Source organism: Lathyrus oleraceus, chromosome 1 (assembly GCF_024323335.1).
Source record: "Lathyrus oleraceus cultivar Zhongwan6 chromosome 1, CAAS_Psat_ZW6_1.0, whole genome shotgun sequence".
Taxonomy (NCBI): Eukaryota; Viridiplantae; Streptophyta; class Magnoliopsida; order Fabales; family Fabaceae; genus Lathyrus; species Lathyrus oleraceus.
This window is the reverse complement of record NC_066579.1, coordinates 460676180-460700593: the sequence shown is the minus strand read 5'-3', so window position 1 is coordinate 460700593 and position 24414 is coordinate 460676180. Positions and strand designations below refer to the sequence as shown.

The 24414-nt window shown below is 37.6% G+C and overlaps 2 long non-coding RNA genes across 4 annotated transcripts; both read left to right on the top strand.

The window, feature by feature from the left end:
* Window positions 1-20471: 20471 nt before the first annotated feature.
* Window positions 20472-22070, top strand: LOC127085602 (uncharacterized). Of its 3 annotated transcripts, none has more exons than XR_007789198.1 (3): window positions 20472-20882; window positions 21114-21375; window positions 21469-22070. It is a non-coding gene; the product is annotated as an uncharacterized LOC127085602 (long non-coding RNA). The 3 variants fall into 3 exon arrangements; XR_007789197.1 differs by having other exon boundaries at window positions 21114-21621; window positions 21728-22070; XR_007789202.1 differs by having other exon boundaries at window positions 21114-21849; window positions 21916-22070.
* Window positions 22071-22085: 15 nt separating this feature from the next.
* On the top strand, window positions 22086-23178 carry LOC127085596 (uncharacterized). Its single transcript, XR_007789194.1, has 2 exons — window positions 22086-22637; window positions 22759-23178. It is a non-coding gene; the product is annotated as an uncharacterized LOC127085596 (long non-coding RNA).
* Window positions 23179-24414: the final 1236 nt, after the last annotated feature.

Genomic DNA, 24414 nt, shown 5'->3' with positions numbered 1-24414 from the left:
CATGTCTCAGCATCTGGTCAAACATGATTATCAGTTCCTTAAGTTCGTCTCCTTCATTCCTATGTACTACTGTAATATGTATGGTAGACAACCACACCATCAATAGTTGTATCCTCAGTGGAATGAGAAGATTCAAAGGAAACATCAACAAGGTTGACTTGGCAAGCCTAATATCCTCGTCGCAAGTTTATCCCATGATGAGTTCTCTTGTGAAGATTGGTATCTTGAAAGTAGTTGCATTAGACAGATGATATGAGAAAGAAACTTTGTTTCACCTTGTGATAGCCATGGGAGAAATAAATTTGTAAAGATGAAGATGGTGGCTGCTATTTTTAAGCAGAATGTTGAAGTCCATATTTCAGACATAATGAAAGACATGTGAGAATCTGAACGATGGTGCAGAAAGCTTGATGGATGTTACAGAGAAATATGTCATATGGGTATCAATCTCAATGTTGAAGAAGGAAGTTGTTATGAAGTTTTCCAACTTGAGAATCAAACTAAGATATCATACAATATGGTTATACTTCTTTCTCATACTTTTAATTTACCATATGTGGATTTTATGAGTCTCAAGCAAGGAGTTTTCATTGAAGGGAAGGTTGATGGTTAGGTTGGAGGTCCTCCCTACATTAAAAAAAATTGTTTAGAAGAAGATGAATAGGGATTATAAAATTCCTTCGCATATGTCTGAAGTTTTGATTAAACAAAAACATGATATTGTGTTGGTGAAGCTGGAATTGGTGTTACTCTTAATGTCTTGAAGTCAACCCATAGGTTGTTTGACAAATATGTTCCAGATATTGCTCCACATAACATTCTACAGGTTGATAAGATTGATCTAGTTTCTAGAGGAATTGTGATTCAAGTCCCACTCATGTATGAGCCTATGAGAAATCACCATCTCATTCACATGTTTGTTGGTGAAGAAACCCAGGAAATTAATCTGGGAATTCAAGATGTTGATGTGCCAGACATCCTGTTCGACATGTTGACAAAATCTCAAATGTATAAGGAGAAGGATGATCATATCCATGAAGATATTATGGGCGGTGGTGATGTTGTTAATACCCATAATCATGTAGGAGAAAAAGTGGAGACATTATTTGAAGATGTGTTAAGTAAGGATGAAAGCTTACTTGTGATTTTTGCTATAAGTAGCAAGATGGGAGGATTAATACCAAGGGCACACACTATGTAGATGATATGACTCCGCATAATGGGGAATATTTTCATCTCAGTGGTCATCATGTGGAGAAAATTGTTAATGACAAATCAGGAAACACTATGCTACTTGCTAAAGAAGATGGAAGTTTGTGTGATACTGAATCTTTTGATACTATTGACCATCATGGAGCCATCAGATTGATACCAAGACTATCACTCAGAATCTATCAGATGGATGTGCATAAAGTCTCTCTCAATAGGTACTTGAATGTGAAAGTAGAAGACCTCCCTTTTGCCAACATAATGAGGAGAATCGTGGATATTTTAATCAATTCTCATGACGAGGCTACTCAAGAAAATGATTATATGGAGAACAATATGAGTGGCAACATTGATAATATTGTTAAAGACTCTATCAGTGTTGGTGAGGGTTCTATTCACATGATCAAGGAAGTTCATGATGGGTATTCAAACCAGTCAATAAAGATGTTACTAAGGATGTTCATATTTGGATCACATCTCTCCATTGTGAGGATGTTGTGCTGAAGTGTTTATATCATATGATGATAGCCATTGATAAGCTTTGACATTTGAAGAGGATGTTCAACTATTGGAGGAAGTCATTGTGAAAGACAATATGAATCTTAAGAGATCTCACATGTATGTTGATGACTTGTCAGACATCATGGTGGAGCATGTTATTCATCAAATGCAGTTTGATTTTGAGTTGATCATGGTAGAGGATGTAAGTTTCCTTCCTGATTTTCAAGTGAAGAACTACACTTGTGGTTCTCAAGATAAATATGCTGAAAGAAGTTGCACTTAACTTTTGTGTAACAACCAAATGCTCAATGTGGTTAACAACAGTGTTAAGGGGGTGACAACTAGGATGTTCCAGACAACATGCATGACATGTTGTTTACTGAGTTTCCAACTCAATGGAAGTATGAACAAGCGACACTTACTAATAACAAGCTTATTAAAATAGGTCAATCTTAGATAGGTGTTGAAGCAACATTCCATAATATTATGTCCATCTTAAGGAGAAAGGTTGGAGAGAAGGGAACTCATGGGAATGTCTCATATTCTTACATAGATAAAGTAACATTTCATCCTGAAATAAGTGGTCAAAAGTGGAAGTATGTTCTTCAAAGAAGGATTACAGCTGAAAGAAATCTAGGTGAAAAAGCTCTTGATTGCAAAGAAAGAATCAAAGTTGTTGTCCTAATGAAGACTATTACTGATGATAGTCATAGCTATGAAAAACTGGTCAAGGAGCTTAGAAAGGTGCATAATATAGGCAATTTTGTGAAGCTTTCGTCTTCAACTTTTAATTGTCTAGACATAAGCAAGGTTCCCTCTATTGACAAGATCGTATCCAAGGAAAAAGGGAAGCGAGGAAGAAGAAATTGCCCATAAGGATGCAGAAGAACTTTTTGAAGATATAAAGCTTTTAAGTAATGATCATTTATTGAAGACAATAATGGATCTTGTTATCCTAAGGTAATATAGGAGATAGAGGTTAAGGATGATGGTATTACTCATAGGTTGCTAAGGATCGATTACAAGCCGAATGTTAGGAAATAATTATTAGACTTTACATCTATCATTTGTGTACTGGTTATTGAATATGGGTTGGTTTGTGCGAAGAAGTGTTGGAGTTATTTTATCTCGACTTGTTGTTGCTGCCTCAATTTTTTATTGCATAAGGTAGTATGATCTGACTACTGACTCTACTCATTATGTGGTATGGAGCTGATTTTTGTTGCTTACTTTGGTGTGAATGGTTCTACATGGTTTATTGAGAACTAACTATTCTTATTTTGTGTATGCACACAAGTTGAAGCACCGGGCCCGACATCTGGACCCCAACTATGTGTGTTGATTTGTGTGTTAGTAGTATCTATTGTTGATTCTGACTTAACTACTAATTGTATGTTCATGCATGGCAAACATTATGATTGTGTGACTATCTATTGTGGAGCATTGACTTCTATGTGTAACAACTTATGTCTTCTGACTCTATGCTACTAATTAGTATTATTGCTTCTCTAATTGTTATTCTGGATTCTGAAGCTTGTTATTTTGTTTATAGTTATTTCCATACCTTTGCTAAATTGTGGCAAAGGTGGCATAAATGTGTGGATGGGATAAGATGTTCAACCACATATTGATATGTAGTAATCACTTTACTTATGTGCTACTTTTGTTGCTGATGTTTGCTCTGGTGATTCTTTTGGATTATATGGTGTGTTACTTGTGCTGCTTCATAAAGATCACATATTGTAGTTGTTTTAGCCAAAAAAATCCAAATAGGGAGATTGTAGTCTAAAAACCCCATTTTTTTATGGTAATCGATTACCGTGTTTAGGGTAATCAATTACACCTGTTGGCAGTAGCCAAAATGCTGCATTTTTCAGTAGTAAAGAAGTATCCTTTGCACTCCAAACCAATACCAATGCTTGCATAAATACACATTGAAATCTTTACATGATTATGCAGTAACAAACCATATCATTTATGCATTGAACCAAGCTCTTAACACTTCAATTCACCAAACTTCTCAACATTTGTCCCAAGCTAACTCCAAACCTCTTCAAACTAATTCCAAGCTAATTCAACTAACTCCAAACCTCTTCAAACTAATTCCAAACCAATTCAACTAACTCCAAGCCTTATTTAACCAATTCCAAGCCACATCAAAACTAACTCCGAATATCCATTTGATCCAAACCTATAATCTATATAAACTCATCACTCTCATCAAATCAAGGATAATGACCAAAATCAGAATTCTCTCAAATTACTCATTGCAAATTCAACTTTTCTCCTCTCACTTCATCTTCTCCAATTCCTCTCCATACACCAAAGTGTTAGGGACCAATTAGTACTACTTTTATACCATTTTATTGGTCCCTTTTACCAAGTTTTGATGTTATTACACACTTGTATTCTCACTATTTTGTATAAATGCAATTAGGTTTAATTTATTTTGTTTTGAATAGTTATTTCACATTTTTGTTAGTTTTGTAGAATTTCTGGGATAAGAAGGCTTTGGATTGCAATACCACATCTTGGAGGAAGCTTGCCAAACAAGGAAGTTGGAGAAGCAACAGTTCGCGCCGCGAAGGCTGCGAATCCAGCAAGCTGACTGAGGGTCAAAAGTGTTGTTCTGCAGGAAAAGTTTATTGCCATTTTGATGTCTGCCTGGGAATTGCTTTTCTGCTTTAGATGACAATGTCCAATTAGGGAAATGTCAACCTTTTTTGTTAGAGACAAAATACATTAATCTAGGGCATTGAAAGCATACACTATTATTCTTCACACATTATTATTGAGAGCTTTTTGTAAGAGAGAAAACAGAGTTTTTCTTCTTTATCTTTCTGCTTTGAACAATGATGATGAGGAGATAAACTCCCTTTTGTCAAGATTGGAGGTAGTAGCTATTCTCATCTGTTTATGTATTCACTTTGATTTATATATTTGATAAAGATTGTTGATGTATTGAATACTGTTTTTGCTCTACTTTAAAAACCAAATTTGAGTAGTTGTCGAGAGAGATTACTTGAGTTTAGACATAAAGCAGATTTTCAAGTAGTGAATAAGTTGTAGAGATAGATTTATTCATTACTCTTCTTTGGTATTAAACATTAAAGATTGCTATATTGATAGTTAGGTGGAGAGATCGTCTAAGGATCAATATAGTGATTATCACGATATCATTTAGACATGAATGACTTTGAGAGGATACTTGAACATCATCAATAATCTTGAATCTATTTATTTATCATAAGGAATCATAAACATTTGAAATAGTGAACTCCAATCTTGCCAAGCTTTTATATTTGACTAAAACCATTTCATAGTTTTTGTTAACATTCACTCACAAAATATTTTTCCAAACAAAACAACCCTGTTACTTTCTAAACTTATAAAATTTGAATTATAGAACGGCGGTAATATTACCCAATCTCTGTGGATACGATACAAAAATATTTGCCGAAGATATACTTTTCAACAAATTGGCGCCGTTGCCGGGGATTGGTGTCGATATTACAAGCATTGCAATAATTCTTTGTTTTAAGTTGTGTTACATTTATTACTATCCCTCTTTTGTTTCACTTGGTTTGTTAGTTTTGTAGATTCTAGTGTATGCGAGGAAAAGTAACCGAGGAGCAACTTCAATTCGATCCAGAAATTGAAAGAACACTTCGGAAGCTCAATAGCAAAACACGAAGGAGAAGGAAACTAGCCGAAGAGAGGAACCGGAGAGAAGAAGCATCTACTTCCGCACTTGTCTCAATCGAAGAAGTGGTTGTAGAGGCTTGTAACGGAAACATGGCGGATGACAATCGTACCGAAATGTCCGCTAATAGTCCAAGAAGAAATGCTCAATTTGCCCGTGGAGGAAGAAATACAGAGATGAAGACCGGAATCCTCCAACTTCTCTATGCAAATCCATTCACCGGAATGGATCATGAAGATCCGTATACCCATCTCATCAAATTTTATGAGATTGCGGGTTCTACGGGAATTGATGAGACGAGTGAAGAGGCATTATTCAAAAGGATGTTCCCACACTCCTTAGTGGGAAAGGCAAAAGAGTGGTACCTTGATCAAGCAGCAAGAGTGATGACGGATTGGAATTTGCTAGAAGAAAAGTTCTTAGAAAGATATTTCCCTCAATCTCGATTCATGGAAGCCAAAACGGCTATCGCGGTATTCACTCAAGGAAGCAACGAGTCTCTAAATGAAGCTTGGGAAAGATTCAAGTCAATGTTGAGAAAATGCAAGGGTCATGGTTTTGATGAGCTCACTCAAATTCATATTTTTCTAAATGGGCTCCAATCAACTCACAGAACACTTTTGGATGCTACCGCGGGTGGCTCTCTTATGTCAAAGACTGCGGAAGAAGCTAACGTTATTATTGACCGGATGGCACTCAATGACCGTCAAAGTCAACATGACCGTAGTCCTTCACAACGTAAACTGGGAGTTCTTGAGTTAAATACCAATGATGCCATCCTTGCTCAAAACAAGCTACTCTCTCAACAAGTGGAGCTTCTCACTCAACAAATGGCCAAGCTTCCACAGCAAATAAAAGAGATTCAAGGAATTCAAGTTCAGCATCAAGTAGCATGTTGCGAATTGTGTCAAGGGGATCACCCTACTGGTTTTTGTCCTCCACCCCAAGAAGAAGTGAGTTATGTGAACAATCAAAATCAGGGCTATCAAAGACAACAACCTAACAATCAAGGCTACCAACCAAGAAACAATCAAGGCTATCAACCGTCAAGGTTCAACAATCAGAATTTTCAGCAGCAAAGTCCTTACCAACATTCAAACGCTCAAGGACAGCAATCGCAAGGAGGAAATTCCAAGCTAGAAGACACTCTTCAACAATTCATGCAAGCTTCCATGGCAAATCAGAAGAGTAACGAAGCAGCAATTAAAAATCTGGAAAATCAAGTAGGCCAACTCGCGAAGCAACTGTCGGAACAAAACGCAGGACCATCTTTCTCTGCTAACACTCAACCGAATCCAAAGGAACACTGCAAAGCAATTGTCACAAGGAGTGGTAAAGAGTTGGTAAGTGAAAAAGGTGAAGAAATTGTAGAAGAGAACATCACTGATGGGATGCTGGAAGAAAAAGACATAGTTGGTGAAAGGGAAAATGCTTCTGGAAATGCTCAGTTCGCGCCGCGAACCACCTTCGCGCCGCGAAAAGAGCAGGTTTTGCCAACTGATCAGCAGACTGACTTAGAGGGGAAAAAGGATGCTGAATCAAAGAAGAAGAAGAAATCTGAGAAAGGGGTGAGCGTCATTCCAACCCAACATCTACCCTACCCACATGCTCCATCAAGGAAGGACAATGCTAGGCATTATGCACGGTTCATGGACATCTTCAAGCAACTCCAAATCAACATTCCATTTGCTGATGCATTAGAACAAATGCCACGGTATGCTAAATTTATGAAGGACATTCTTACCAAGAAAAGGCGACACGTGGAAGATGAGACCATATTTCTTGATGCACGGTGTAGCGCCATCATCCAGAAGACTCTACCAAGGAAGGAGTCCGATCCGGGTCGGGTTGTTCTACCGGTAACCATTGGAAGCACATACGTTGGAAATGGGTTGATTGACTTGGGCTCTAGTATAAATTTAATCCCCCTCTCCATTGTAAAAAGATTGGGGAATGTTGAGATTAAATCGACGAGAATGACTCTGCAACTAGCCGACAAGTCTACCACCTCACCATACGGAATTGCTCAAGACATGCTTGTGAAAGTGGACAAATTTTTGTTTCCAGTGGATTTTGTAATAGTAGAGATGGATGAGGACCGTGAGGTACCCCTAATTCTTGGAAGACCTTTTATGAAAACAGCTCGGATGATGATCGACATAGATGATGGGCTAATGAAGGTAAGAGTGCAAGATGAGGAGGTGACTTTTAATCTTTTCGAAGCTATGAAGCATCCAACCGATAAGCATGATTCTTTCCGAATCGATGCAATTGAAGAGGAAGTAGTGGAGGTCGCGAACCAAATTCATATCTCTAATCCTCTAGAAAGATCCCTTATCGGAGCATACAACGTGTTAACCGACAATGAGGAACGAGAGATTGAAGCAATGTTGCATGAGCTAGAATCTTGTGGTGAGCTGGCCTATCAAGAAGAATTAATGGAAGAGTTGGATACAAAGAAGAAAACGGAAGAGCAAAAGTTAGAGTTGAAAATGCTTCCGTCACACTTGAAGTATGTGTTTCTTGGAAACGAGTGTACTAAACTCGTGATTATAAGCAACACATTGTCCACGCAAGAGGAAGACAAGTTGATTCAAGTATTGAAAAAGAACCAAGGTGCGATAGGGTGGGTGTTATCCGATTTGAAGGGTATTAGTCCGGCCTATTGCATGCATAAGATCATGATGGAGGAAAATTTCAAACCAGTTGCGCAACCTCAGAGGCGTCTGAATCCATCAATGAAAGAGGTGGTCCGGAAAGAAGTTGTCAAACTAGTAGAAACCGGAATGATTTATCCTATATCTGATAGTGCATGGGTGAGTCCGGTACAAGTGGTCCCCAAGAAAGGCGGAATGACGGTGATTAAAAATGATAAAAATGAGTTGATTCCGACAAGAACAGTGACAGGGTGGAGAATGTGTATCGACTATAGAAGGTTGAACCAAGCCACAAGGAAATATCATTTCCCACTACCCTTCATGGATCAAATGTTGGAGAGGCTCGCCGGCAAAAATTTCTACTGTTTCTTGGACGGATATTCGGGGTATAATCAAATTTCAGTAAACCCGGCAGATCATGAGAAGACAGCTTTTACGTGTCCTTTTGGCATCTTTGCTTACCGAAGAATGCCTTTTGGATTATGTAATGCACCGGCCACATTTCAACGGTGTATGCAAGCTATATTTCCAGACTTGATAGAAGAATGCATTGAGGTGTTTATGGACGATTTTTCTGTTTATGGATCATCTTTTGAATTGTGCTTAAAGCACCTTGATGTAGTTCTGGGGAGATGCGTGGAGACCAACCTAGTGCTCAACTGGGAAAAATGCAATTTTATGGTCACTGAGGGTATAGTACTTGGTCACAAGATTTCTTCTGAAGGGCTAGAGGTGGACAAGGCCAAGGTGGAGGTTATTGAGAAACTGCCACCTCCGACTAACATTAAAGGGATAAGAAGCTTTCTAGGACATGCCGGTTTCTACCGGAGATTCATACAAGATTTTTCAAAGATCGCAAAGCCATTGAGCAATTTGCTCAATAAAGGTACGCCTTTTCTTTTTGATGAGTCATGTCTTAAAGCTTTCTTAGATTTGAAAGAAAAGTTGGTCACTGCACCAATAATCGTAGCACCAAACTGGAACCTTGATTTTGAGCTCATGTGTGATGCTAGCGATTATGCAGTTGGTGCGGTGTTAGGACAAAGAAGCGATAAAGTTTTCCATGCCATACACTATGCTAGTAAGGTGTTGAATGATGCACAAGTTAATTATGCAACAACTGAAAAGGAATTACTAGCCATAGTATATGCATTGGAAAAATTTAGAGCTTACTTGATTGGTTCAAAAGTTGTAATCTACACTGACCACTCAGCGATAAAATATCTGCTTACCAAGCCGGATTCAAAACAAAGACTTATTCGTTGGATCCTTTTATTACAAGAGTTTGATCTAGAAATTCAGGATAAAAAAGGTTCCGAGAACTTGGTGGCAGATCATTTGTCTCGTTTGGTCAATGTAGAAATTACAAACAAAGAAGAAGAGGTGAGAGAAGAATTTCCAGATGAAAAACTTTATGCGATTCAAGTGAGGCCTTGGTTTGCTGATTTTGCTAATTACAAAGCAATTGGTTTAACACCGGAAGACCTCACTTGCAATCAAAGAAGGAAATTCTTAGCAGATGCAAAATATTATGTTTGGGATGATCCCTATCTGTTTAAAGTAGGAGCAGACAATATTTTGAGAAGGTGTGTAACAATTGAGGAGTCAAGAGACATTCTTTGGCACTGTCACAACTCTCCGTATGGAGGTCACTATAGTGGTTTGAGAACAGCCACTAAAGTACTCCAATCGGGTTTTTATTGGCCATCTTTATTCAAAGATGCGCACGAACATGCGAAGAGTTGTGATACTTACCAACGGAGTGGAGGAATAGGAAAACGGGATGAAATGCCTCTAACCAACATGCTTGAAGTGGAAGTTTTTGATTGTTGGGGTATTGACTTCGTTGGCCCATTCCCCTCTTCTTTCTCAAATGAGTACATACTAGTAGCTGTTGATTATGTTTCGAAGTGGGTGGAAGCAATTGCCTCACCTAAGGCCGATGCCAAAACTGTGATCAAATTTTTAAAGAAGAACATATTTTCACGTTTTGGTGTGCCTAGAGTGTTGGTAAGTGACAGAGGCTCACACTTCTGCAATACACCCTTAGAAAAAGTTCTGCAACATTATGGTGTAAAGCACAAGGTGACCACTCCCTACCACCCACAAGCGAACGGGCAAACTGAGGTTTCAAACCGGGAAGTCAAACGGATCCTTGAGAAAACAGTCTCAAATTCAAGAAAAGATTGGTCCTTAAAACTGGATGAAGCTTTGTGGGCGTATCGTACTGTCTACAAAGCACCCATTGGGCTGACTCCGTTTCAAATGGTGTATGGGAAGACTTGTCATCTTCCAATGGAAATGGAGCATAGAGCATTATGGGCTCTTAAGTTCTTGAACTTCGACTCCACTCTAGTTGGAGAAAGAAGGAAAGGTCAACTCCATGAATTGGAGGAATTGAGGAACGATGCATACCATTCTAATAAGCTGTACAAGGAAAAGGTAAAGGCATACCATGATGGAAAGGTCCGCCATAAGGAGTTTCATGTTGGACAGATGGTATTGCTCTTTAACTCAAGGTTGAAGTTGTTTCCGGGTAAGTTGAAGTCAAAATGGTCAGGACCATTTGTTGTCAAGGAAGTACGGAATTATGGAGCCATTGTGATAGAGGACCCAAAGTCTCAAGAAAGCTGGACTGTCAATGGTCAAAGACTGAAAGTCTATCATAGCGGTGACATAAACTGTGATGTGTGTGTCCTGTCATTATCTGGATCAGGCTAATCGAGGTACCGTCGAGCTCTTAACGACGTTAAACAAAGCGCTGGTTGGGAGGCAACCCAACATTGTTAGTTTGCATTTTAATTTTCTCTGTTCTGTGATTTTTAGCTCTGTTAAAGTTTTAGAATTTTTAAGTTCTGTTTTTTGCAGTTCGCGCCGCGACCTCCTGTTCGCGCCGCGAACTGAATGAAAAATTTTTAAGTGGTTCTGTTTTCTGCTGTTCGCGCCGCGAACCCTGTTCGCCCCGCGAACTTTGCGAGACAGAATCACTTAAATTCTGTTTAGGTCATTTCTTTTTCATTTCAAACATTCCTCATTTCAAACCACTTTTCCGCGCTTTCACCCCTCTCTCAAAATCCCACCAAATCTTAAGATTCTTGCGTTTCAATTGTTCAAAATCTTCATCTTTTGGCAAGCGTTAGCGATTCATAAGGTATTTGCTCTTAAATTTCTCTTTTCCAATCCCTCTTTAGGATTTTCATTAGGGTTGATTTGAAGTCAAATTTTTCTGTTGAATACCGCTTCAAATCGTTTTGCATGTTTGATTTAGAATAGGATTAGGGTAGAGTTGAGAATTTTGACTGATTGGGAGTAGATTTCTCCCCAATGGTGGAACCCTAGGAAGCTTTGGGGATTTCCTGAATTCGTAGAGTTCGCGCCGCGAACTTGCCTTCGCGTCGCGAACTGTGAATTCCAGCAGCATATTTTTTTTTTGTGTTAATTGTTGCTAATGCTGTTCATATTTGTTCTGTGGTTGTTCTGGTGTTGATTGCAGATGTCCAAAAGAACTAAAACCTTGGCACCTCCTCAAGCACGTTCATTCAGGAAGTTCATTAGTGATGAACACGAGGCACGATTTGAGAGCCTCGTCAAGAGAACCATTTTGCCTGAAAGGTTTATTCGGCTAGCTCCAACCGGGGTGTATCACAGTGTGGTTGCGGCTTTTGAGCAACGAAAGTGGATGAAGTTATGCGAACCGGAAGCCGCAATCAACTACGACATTGTTCGAGAATTTTATGCGAATGCTATGCATCGCGAGGAGGGTACGGCTTTCATTTACCGATCCAGGGTAAGGGGGAAGATCGTCTCCTTTGGAAGGGATGATATTAATGCTTATCTGGGTAATCCCTTAACTCTCGGAGAGGGTGAGCGTTGTGAGTACAGTATCATGGAGGCAGCTAACAGATGGAATCTGGAAGCGGTCAATGCTACCCTATGTCTCAGCGGAAAATCTTATGAAATGAATGATCAAGGACACCCGAAATTGTGGAAAAGGGAAAATTTCAATTTGGAAGCTAGGGCTTTTCTGGTGCTACTGTTGTCTAATATCCGACCAAGAAGCCACACCACCACAATTCCTATGGACGTAGGGTGTCTATTGTACTGCATCATGGTTGGAAAGTCTGTGGATGTTGCAGCCCTCATTGCAGGCGAATTGAGAAAGATAGTGTTAAGCGGAACCAATTTCGGGGGCAAAGCTGGTGTGCTAGCTTATCCAGGCCTTATCATGGGACTGTGCCGTAAGGCAAATGTTCCCATCCCTGAGGAAGTACACTTCTCGATCACCAGCGTGATCAATGATTCATACCTGAACAGGTTCCTGCATAACCCAAATGATAAGACTGATGCACCCGGTACTTCTTCATCCAGAGCCCGAGCCAGACCCCGACCTCAACCTCAACCTCGCACTACCCCAGGTTTTGATCAGATGGCGTTTGCCAACTACTGCTGCGAGAACTTTGAGGCCTCCAGGAGGTCTCAATCATTTCTTTTCGATGCCATGCAGCAGCAGTTCCAGAACACGTTTCTGGCACCAGAGGCCCGAACTTTTCCTTCGCAAGCTGACTATGCAGCTTATGCTAATTGGCCCGAGGGCAGGCCAAATTTTATGGGGGGTGCAGGAGGTAGTGCTGACCCAAATGAGGAGATGGAATATGTTCTCGGAAATGTAGGTGGTGATGAAGAGGAGGAGGATTGAAAATGTGGAGATTTGAGAGTTGTTGTATTTTTGAGTTTCTTTTTACTAATTCTGTTTTTGTTTTTGGGAATTTTGTAATGTACTTTTGGGTGGCTCTAGTTCACCATGACTTTATCTTGACACTTTAATTTATTTATTTTTGGGTATTTTGACAATTGCATGAATGCTAGTTGAGAATTAAGTGTGTTTTAATCGACTACTAGTTTACCAACATTTTTGTTAATTGTTCTTACTCTTAAGTCAAGCTTTAAGCTACTGAGAAATGATCGCAAAGAAAGAAGCATCGGACACTTCGAGTGGTGATGATAAGAATTAGTGTCGGCATTTCAAGGTACACTTTATCGCTTTCTAGACTTAACATGAGTAGTTTGATGGTTTGTGCAAATTCCATTTCATAAACTCATTGAAATGTATGTCATCTTTGAATCAAAATAGGACTTAACCATTTGTGAGGAAGCTTTCCATTGTACACTAAAAAGCGGGAAACCGAGCATTATTTTAACTCATTCTTATCATGCTAAATCATGCATCAAGCTATTTGTGTGTAAATTTTTTTGAAAATGATAGAGGCATTGTTTGTGAGAAAAACCACTTGACCAAAAAGTTTGAATCAACTAACCTTGTGAGGAATAATCCTTAGTTAAACCCCTTTGAGCTTAATTTAGGATTCATTTTATTGATCATTGAAAAATCAATTGAAAATTGTGGAATAAATGAATCCTAATTTCTTTCGTGTCAATTGAAACCTTAAATCGAGTTGTTGAAAATTTTGCCTTTTGCTTATGTCTAAGTAGGGAGCATTATTGAATAAATTTGGTTTTGGAATCTAAAGTTGGGGAGAGTAAAGTGAAAAGTTGATTAGAAACTTGGAAAAGTGAATTGTTATAAAAGGATAAAAATTTGAAAAGAAACAAGAAAAAGAAAATACCCTTGAAACCATAGAGCATAAAAAAAATAAAAAATAAAAAGATTAGAAAAAGAAAAGCAAAGAAAATGCTCATGGTTGTGTGGAGTTGAAAAGAAAAAAGAAAAAGAAAAAGATAGGGACCAAGGAAAAGGAAATTTTGTAGAGTTGAATGGTTGGGAATGCTCCCTTAGGATAGGCAACTTTGTAAATTCTCTTAATCATATCCTTTCTTGTAACCTAAGCCACATTACAACCTTTGAAAGACCTCTTGATTCTCAATTTTCACATGATTTGGTATTTGTTATGATAACCGCATGATTTGAGTTGGTGTTGATTTAATTGCTTGGATGAGTGAAAGTAACCCTTCATGTTATTCATCATTATTATGATGTGTGTGTAAGTTTGATTCAATTTTGACATATATGGTTTTGAATTCCATTGGAATGATTTTTGCACTCAACCATTTTCCTTATTCATGTTTTGTCTAGAATTAAGATAGGTGGACTGAGAAAAAATTGCCAAACACTTTTGAACCATTTGAATGTCCTTGGTAAATCCTTGCTCCAATCTTTTGTGTTATTGTCTTGGTTGTGAGGGTGGAAACTTTTGTTTAGGGACAAACAAAATGCTAAGTTGGGGAGAGTTGTTAGGGACCAATTAGTACTACTTTTATACCATTTTATTGGTCCCTTTTACCAAGTTTTGATGTTATTACACACTTGTATTCTCACTATTTTGTATAAATGCAATTAGGTTTAATTTATTTTGTTTTGAATAGTTATTTCACATTTTTGTTAGTTTTGTAGAATTTCTGGGATAAGAAGGCTTTGGATTGCAATACCACATCTTGGAGGAAGCTTGCCAAACAAGGAAGCTGGAGAAGCAACAGTTCGCGCCGCGAACTGCCTTCGCGCCGCGAAGGCTGCGAATCCAGCAAGCTGACTGAGGGTCAAAGGTGCTGTTCTGCAGGAAAAGTTTATTGCCATTTTGATGTCTGCCTGGGAATTGCTTTTCTGCTTTAGATGACAATGTCCAATTAGGGAAATGTCAACCTTTTTTGTTAGAGACAAAATACATTAATCTAGGGCATTGAAAGCATACACTATTATTCTTCACACATTATTATTGAGAGCTTTTTGTAAGAGAGAAAACAAAGTTTTTCTTCTTTATCTTTCTGCTTTGAACAATGATGATGAGGAGCTAAACTCCCTTTTGTCAAGATTGGAGGTAGTAGCTATTCTCATCTGTTTATGTATTCACTTTGATTTATATATTTGATAAAGATTGTTGATGTATTGAATACTGTTTTTGCTCTACTTTAAAAACCAAATTTGAGTAGTTGTCGAGAGAGATTACTTGAGTTTAGACATAAAACAGATTTTCAAGTAGTGAATAAGTTGTAGAGATAGATTTATTCATTACTCTTCTTTGGTATTAAACATTAAAGATTGCTATATTGATAGTTAGGTGGAGAGATCGTCTAAGGATCAATATAGTGATTATCACGATATCATTTAGACATAAATGACTTTGAGAGGATACTTGAACATCATCAATAATCTTGAATCTATTTATTTATCATAAGGAATCATAAACATTTGAAATAGTGAACTCCAATCTTGCCAAGCTTTTATATTTGACTAAAACCATTTCATAGTTTTTGTTAACATTCACTCACAAAATATTTTTCCAAACAAAACAACCCTGTTACTTTCTAAACTTATAACATTTGAATTATAGAACGGCGGTAATATTACCCAATCTCTGTGGATACGATACACAAATATTTGCCGAAGATATACTTTTCAACACAAAGCTCAAACCACCATTGGAGCAAACTTTACATTGAAGTTTGTTATCAATTAAGCTAAACTTCTTGCCTTCAACAACCATCCCTACATTCATATAATCAACAACAACAACAACAATTCAATTCAGAATTTTTTAGAGTTGATTCTTGAAGAGGAGGAGTTCATAGTAGAAGTAGAAGATTAAAATAGTCCAAGTAGCATACCTCTGGTTTTCACTTCATCTTCATCACCTTCAAAATTCAACAAGTTCCAAGACAATCCTTTGTCTTGCAAGTCGGTGAATTTTCATCTTTGCTTGTTTGTTAAATTTTTGATACCACAATATTGTTTATTTAGTGAAGAATCAAAACCCCAAGGTTTGGTGGTTTGATTCTCCTCCATCTCCATTTAATTTCAGATTTTGTGCTTAGGGTTCTTGACTTTAATGGCTCAATTTCCAGAATTTATTAACTTCTAGTTAGATGAGATGAGATTAGGATAAAAGAGGCTGAGAGGAGTAGAAAAATGGTGCCTTTTCTTGATTTCGGCCAACTCCGCCGCCTCCAAAGCGGTGGTGCCAGAGCTCCGGTGGTGGTTCCTTGTTGACATGAAAATTGGAAGTTCATGTAAATTGCACACCATGCAACGTTATTCACCAAATCTCATAACCCAAAAAAACTTCACCGACGAAGACATAATCGCAACTTGCCGCCTCCTCTTACCATCATAAATCCTCAACCCATCCTCAAAGCTCCATAACTATACACAAATATACAACAAAACAACAATGTACTTTCATTTACCCTCTCCCTTCTTCAACTTCAATACTATCGTCTCACAATAAAGCACACAACCCTGCATAATCACTTATACACCATATCATTTTCTTCATAAACATAACACTTTTCTTTCATAAAACTTGTCACTACCACATCTATCACCCTCACCATCTTCTTATTTCACCAAAGACTTCTACCTTCATAATAGACTCCCTTCATCATCTTCTTAAAACAACTCTATTTTTCTCTCTCATTTCAACAGCAAAATTATTTTTCTGCATTGACAAAAAACCATTATTCTTACCAATAAATCTCTCTTTCCATTTTTCATTCCATTGTGGATCTTAATTGCTATTCACTTTTTCTGCCTCACAATCAATCAAAACTAAGCACCTTCAACATCTATTTTCTTCTCTCCCATACTACTTTCAACCCCACTCACCTTGTTTCTCACTTCAAATAACTCAACCTCCATCAAACACACATACCTAAAACTGTCCTTTTCCATAATATCTTCCACCATATACCTTACATTTTCATCTCCAACTTACCTTTCATCATAACTCAGACCCCCACTCTCACTTTTTTCGGTTAGCTTACTCCCATCACTTATCTTTCATAACCTCTTGGATGTTTATTTAGAAACTTTCCATAACCTAAAAATCATATAAAAAACTCAACATAGATCTATGTGTATCTCCCTTCAAACTTCATACCATAGAGAAAAATAAAAGGCTTCATACACAAAAAGACGAAGGGAGCAGCACTGATACAAGTTTTCCATCACGTACTCTCACCCCCTCTCTCCTAACCAATAAAAAACACATTCTCCTTGTTTATCCATCCCTGCTACTCAAAAAACACCCATCACCATGAATATTTTTCTTTCCCTCCTTCCTTGATCAACCTCACTACAACACTCAACAAACACCTCAATGTAAACTGCCACCGGCGAAAGCACACAAAACCTTTCACCATGTAACCCTCTCACTGTCTCTTTCTCTTCACCTCTGACTGCCGCCTTCTAAATTATTATGCATGTAGGAACAAATATTGTTTACATCGTCTTACATGAATCCACTTTAAGCTAATTTAGAGCCAAATTCTGTTTGCTTTCGATATCGGTTGGTTTTCGGTCCCGTGACTTGCTCTTGAGCCTTCTTACAATGATATCCTTGTGTTAATATTTACTTGTTTGATAGACTTGCTTTTAATTGCTTTATTATATCTCCATTCGACAAAATGTACCCCCGTTCCCATGACGTGTACATAATGTTATCGTTTTCCTATTCCGTAAAATCAACCATCTTTCAAAAAGAACAAAACTAAGCGCTCAATCCAACGTCGAGCAATTTTCACAAATAAAACCATTTTCACTATAATTTCAATAATCATTTTCAAACCCACCTCATTCAATCTCATTCGTATTCAAATCATTTTCTCAATTCACTATGTAACACAAATAAACGCTTGATCCAATGTCAAACTCTTATCATAATCAAAATCAAAACGGCCAATGCATACTTTGACCATTTCAAACAATAATGAAAGAAAAAGACTACATGGGTGAAAGGTCTAGTAATAGTCTCGAATATTAGGCCCAAGTGGTAATCGTTTGCAAGCCATAAATACTTCATCTTTCTTTAAAAACCAAACACGTCATAATTTCACAATAAATCGGAAAAAAAAAGACTACTTGGGTGAAAGGTCTAGTAATATTCCTGAACACTAAGCCCAAGTAGTAATTTCTTGCAAGCTCAAGTGTTCGTCTTTCATTTAAAACACTTGTAAATGCTCAAACACTTTTACAACAAATTGGGAAGAAAAAGACTACCTGGGTGAAAGGTCCAGTCATAGTCTCGAGTATTAGACCCAAGTAGTAATTGCTTGCAAGTCATGAATCCTCGTCTTTCAAACTTAAAACATACTCGAACCAATCGATATATATTTTTTCTCGCCGTCGTGCGATCAAACCCTTTTCTATAAACTAAATATGCTTTGTCCAGTCCAAGACGATGCAAATGATATTTGTTCCTACATGCATAAAAAGTTAGAACACTTTTCGCTCGAATGTGACGAGTATAAATATGTGAGAATATGGATTAAACTATTCGTTCTAATGCGATGTTAATGTTCACTTCTCCATGTTTTGGGTAGCAAGTCATGTTTTCCGCTCGAATGCGACTAGGTACCTTTCGCTAAAATCGACCAACAAACAAACATTTTCTACCCAGAACTAGGTAGCTTTGAGTTCTGTATCGCATCTAGAGATACGCAGAAGTAAGGCCCGCAATCTTGTCACACACCTTAACAAAAAAAATTGCGATCCTTTTCTTTTTCTTTAACCGTTTAATAACTCGAAGAAAATAATTAACATAGTGTCGCATCTCGAAAAATACGATTCCTCGCGATAGTCGCGGAAAAAAATTATGTTCGAACAGAGTCGCCACAGAACATTAATTATCCCAATGAAGGAATAGGAAAATATCGATAAAACCTTTGAAAAATAGAATAATGGTCGTCGCAACCATATTCGGGTTCGGGAGTCGATTACGTAAGGGGAAGGTATTAGCACCCTTCACGTCCATTGTACTCAACGGGAACCTTTTAGTCCAATTTGCTACTTGAATGTTAATTGAATGTTATTCGCTTTCTTCGAGTAACTAAATATTTAATAGAGATGGATAAAGACCTCAAAAGGAGAACGGGGAGGTTTTTTATTAGTGTGCTCGCCAAGATCTCGCAATCTCGTGCCTACGTATCCTTATGGTGCAATAAGGAAATCAGAGCATTCGTAGTTCGGGGAACTACGGTTTTTGTGGGTGTCTTTTAATGAACGACTGTGTAGATCACGTTCTAAAGGCTAAACGCTGGCTTGTCTACTCTCGGCGGAGGCTTAAGCATTGGTTTGTGGTGCGTATTAGAAAGGATTATCAATGTTCTTTTGAAAAGAATTTTAAGTTGTTGGTCGCACGGGGGCGAGACATTAATTTGATTTGTTAAGGTGTTTTGAAGAACAACGAAAGATCGAGCAATATGGTGTACACCAATCGTCCAATTCTTTCGAGGAATAATAAGGTGAACGCCTTCGACTCCTTTTTCGTTCGATTATTTTGAAAGTTTGTTTGTGGATGTTGAATATGCACCGTAGTGAGGCGTACGCCTCCTACTTTCTTATTCAAAGAATAATGAGGCGTGCGCCACCTATTCCCTTATCCGAGTTTATTTAGCGTATTTTAGTCTGAAGTCGATAATTTGTGCAATATGGTGTACGCCAATTATTCAAATAATCGAGAGATGGCGAGGCGAACGCCTCCCATCTTTTGTCATCCGAGGTTTAAATTGTAAAAGATATGTTTAGATGTTTGTATTTGATTTGTGAAAATAGTTTGAATTTTGAATTGGTAGGTTTTGATCGAAAGATGATTTGAGCAATGTGGCGTACGCCAATTATTCAAATAATCAAGGAATGGTGAGGCGTACGCCTCCCATTCTCTATTTGAGGTTTAAGTTATAAAGTTTGTTTTTGTGAAATTGGATTTTGATATAAAATATGATTTGAAATTGTATGATTAAGGTTTTAATTTGATGACGAAGATTCGAGCAATGTGGCGTACACCAATTATTCGAATATTCGAGAGATAATGAAGCGGATGCTCACTATTCCCCTTTTCATTCAAAGATTAATTATTAAAATAAAGCTTTTAGAATTTATAATTAATTGGGGGAGTGATTTTAATTTTATAGAGTTTTAGGATTTTAAATGAATGACGAAAGTCCGAGCAATATGGCATACGCCAATTGTTCGAATAGTCGAGAGATAGTGAAGCGGAGGCTTACTATTCTCCTTTTCATTCAAAATTTTAATTTAAATAATTTAGGAGAGTATATTAATTAAATATGTTGAATTTGAATTTTTTTAGAATTAATCTGATTTGAGAGAAATTACTTGGCGTTAGACCAAGGTTTAATTATTTTTACAATAAGGTATAATGACTTGGTATCATTTGCCAATATTAACATCTAACTAATATTTTAATCGCAATATTCTAAAGAATATACGAATATATAAAAAAATCTACACAAAATAAGGAAAAAATATTTAATTGGAAAATTAATCTATTTCTGACTATTATTAATGTCATCTTCTTGTTGGGAAAATTATAGTCAACGAAGTTGCTTGTAATTTAAAATAAAATTAATCAAATAAACAAGAAGAATAGAAAAATGTGAACGCCTCCTTGTCTCCTCCTATTTAAAAACTCTTTTCATTTTCTCTCTCTGCTTTTCATTTTCTCCTCCTATGTTCTAACACCAACATCACCCTCGAATTAACCACGACGGTAGTAACAGGAATCCTCGACAGGGTAGCACCGTCGTGAGCGCCCATAACTCAGAGAAAAATCCTAACCTTACCCATTAAAAACCCAAATCTAACCATGTAGTTTCCAAATCAAAAACAAAGGTCCAAAGAACCGAAGCAACAACAAAACAACAGAACAACAGAAATCTCATGTAATAATCATGGGGGTTATGGTATATGAGGCGATACATACAAGGTGGTAGCATCAAATCAAACAGAGGGAAAGTTTAAATACCAAATCGGAGCTAGTCCGACGTTCGACTCCGGTCAAGGCGAGGTAAACGATTTCTTTAGCGTCTTTCGAGGTTCTTTCTTCCTTCTTCTGAACTTTCCGTCTTCTTCGCTCCTTCTCCTCCTCTTTCCTTCTTACGTCGCTGCTATGGCGGTAGTAACCATTTTAGAGTAGTCTGTGGCTTTAGCTCGATTTTGCTGAGTTTCAATATGAAATTTCAACAAACTCCAAAAGAAAGATTAGAGCTTTAGTGATGTTTTGCTCCTATTTCTGCAGAGTAAGGGCGCTGGAAAAAGTTTTTTTCATCCTAATGATGGACGGTCTTTATATAGAGTTTTGGAGGTACGAGGTTTCTCACTCCTGAGCTGGCGGAAATTCCAAATAATTCCGTTAGAATCAAATCCCCTCTAGATTTTGGTGTGGTCCCAGGAATGAAGGTGGTGAGATTTGTTTCTGTTTTGTCCGTAGTGAAATCTTCAAAATCAAGTATCCTGTGTTGAGTTTCTCATTTACCGCCATGAAAGATCTACGTGTCGTGGTAAGAGTACTTTTTCACTTTTGTCTTGTTTTGCTCATAGAATCGAAGATTTTTAACCATGGTTGTAATTTGGTAAATCTTCTGTTGTAGCAGGTAATCTCAAGGCTAGCTTCACATCCATGTATCGCTTCGACGTCTATGACGGTAAGCGTCCTGCAGCAAGTTAGGTGTACCTTAGTTTGAAGTGTCGTAACGTTGGTCCTCCTTACTTTGGGAATCGACACGGAATGCTTTCTTTTGGACATGGTGATGGAATTATTTTATGTGTTATCATTTTGTTTCCTCAACATAACTCATGACTATTTGATACACAAACTGGTTTTTTATACTGATATGACAAAGTTGCTTTCAGTATGCAACTCACAGTTTTATTGGAGGAAGATTCTCCAACAGGTGCATTGAATCATGACTATGTTGGTTTAATATTGATGCGGGAAGTTTGTTGTGCCTTTTGTCGTTCTGCTGATGTTTCAGGTATGGACCGTGGGCCCTGTTTCTTTTGATCAATGCTCTTAACAATGCTCAACTTGTACTTTGCAGGTCTAACAGGTTTTGCCGTCATTCCAAATTTGGTTCAGCGGCGTTGATGCTTAGAGATTTGTGTGAAAATTTGGTTGAGACTTTGGCTTGATTAGTATTTGGTCAAACATCCATGTTTTCTCGAATTGCATTGTCTTATGTAGCTTGCTCTAGTTGGTGTTCAGCGGCGTGTGCCTTGCACTGTCAAAAATGATTGGCAGCAGTTGTACATGCTCTGTATGTTTCAGACTTTCGGATTTGGTCTGCAGCAAATTAAAGTTTGATGAATGCTGCCTTTGTTGCCGATTTTATATTCATAGCTGATAGTGCCAATTTTTAGAGCGGTAAAAAAAACATATATGTGTTTGTATTACCCTGTGCACATGTATTACATTTGTACTGGCAGCTTGTAACAGGTCTTGTGGCGTCCATTTGGCTTTTGTTTAACATGACTTGATTCCTTTGCGTTTGCATTTATGTGTTGTGATCCTCATGACTTCGTGGCTATATCGCGGGTATTGCTCATTAGGCATTTCATGTTGGTAGTGCATTCAATGGCACGGTCCTTAATATTCATGATAAGTCCATCTGTGCGGCGATCGGTTGTCAACTGGAGGGCCATTATCCCAACAACATATGCAGCTAGCTCAGTCGAGCAAAGGTGGTTCCTTCTTGATATTCTAGGTCAAGGTAATACGGATTATCACCACACGCAAACCCTCTGTACTCAGCGATGCTGTCAGGTACAACACCTAAAATTACTTGTTAATTCGACATCCGATCTTGCTAATATTTATGTCTTGATGAGATATTTCTGGACTTTGCGTTTTAACGAACATCAGGTTCTGGCTTTGGATTACACAGGAATGATACGTCGCACGCTGCTTCAACTTAAACGAAGTCGAAAGTAATAAGAAAGACGGAAGTTGGAGAGGTCGAAGTTATGACTACGTACACTTGCGTTTTCGCCCTTGCCGTAGACAGAACACTTGGGTCGATGACAGACGTCCTTTCCATGGATTCAACCAACAAGGGTTGTCTTGGTTTTTAACACTTAATCCTCACGTCCAACTTAAAAGATCCTAAAGGCGTTTGAAATGAAGTCAAACCAACAACAAGTACAAGCCCCTCCATTTACGATGATATGCTCACGTTAAATTCTAAGACGCTTATTATTAGAATGCTAATTGTAGGAAACTTTGTGAATTTGGGATGTATGGTTGGAATTTGTACTGAGTACTATTCATGAAATGGAATTGAGGCATGCTGGTATTGAAATTGTAACCTAAGTTTCTCTGAACAATCATTTAATTTGAAAATTTATGATGGAACTGCTAGCTTAACATTAAAAGAATGTATTGTGTGATTGTATTGAACGGTACCCACTTGTGTCAATGAAACCGTGGCCGGTGATTGTTGAAATGGTGTAACTTGGGTGTGTAGATATATAAAAAATGTAGAACATGATTATGAATTTGTAAAGTGTAGGCCCTGGTTATGATTTTGTAATGTGGATGGTGAGTGTAATAGTGAAACAAGGGTTATGATTTTTAAAAGGCAAGATGATTCATGATTTAAAAAAAATGAAAGATGACTTTGATTTTGAAATTGGTTCGGCAATATGAACATGAATCACAAAGAGTGAAATTTAATGGACATGATGAAAAGACGAATCAAAGATCATGCATTAAATGGCTTAAAGATGAATGGTGGGTTTTGGTCAATTGGTCGACCCAACAATCAGCCCAGGTAACAATGCCTATTTTCTCATGGGCAATCGAATATGTACCATAATATCAAAAATCAAATGCCCCAAGCCAGTAATTATGAACCAAACTAGATAAATGTCAACCAAACGACAGTTCATACATAAGGCCTTAGCAAAGTCATGAATCCAAGTCACTCGTCTCCTTGAGTTGAGCCATGCATATGCAGATGAAGTGAATGCTTATGATGATATGTAAATGTTTATGGTTATGGATGCTTAATGAAAGTTTAAAAATGCTCGGACAAAATTGGGGTATGACACATAGCTAACATTCAATCGTAAATCTAACTAAAAGGTTCTCGTTGAGTACAACGGACGTGAGGGGTGTTAATATCTTCTCCTTGCGTAATCGACTCCCAAACCCGAATATGGTTGCAACGACCATTTTTTAAAAAGTTTTTATCAATATTTTCCCTTTCCTTTATTGGAATAAAAAAAGTTTGGTGGCGACTTTGTTGAACAATTTTCCGCGAATGGGTGATTCGCTTCGCGAAGGTCGTATTTTTCGAGGTACGACATTATATTTATATAAAATAATTTAAATAAACTTGATTTTTCTTGGACTCATTATTCAGATTACATGGTAACACTCTCACTCCTCTATAATGTAATACCCCGTATTTCCTTATATACTCGAATTCCTATTAATTGAGATCAATTGAGTTCCTATATGTTCTAAAAGTTATCAAGTGGGATAAATAGAGTAAATAGTGAATTCAGATTGACTTAATTAATATTAATTGGGACTGACC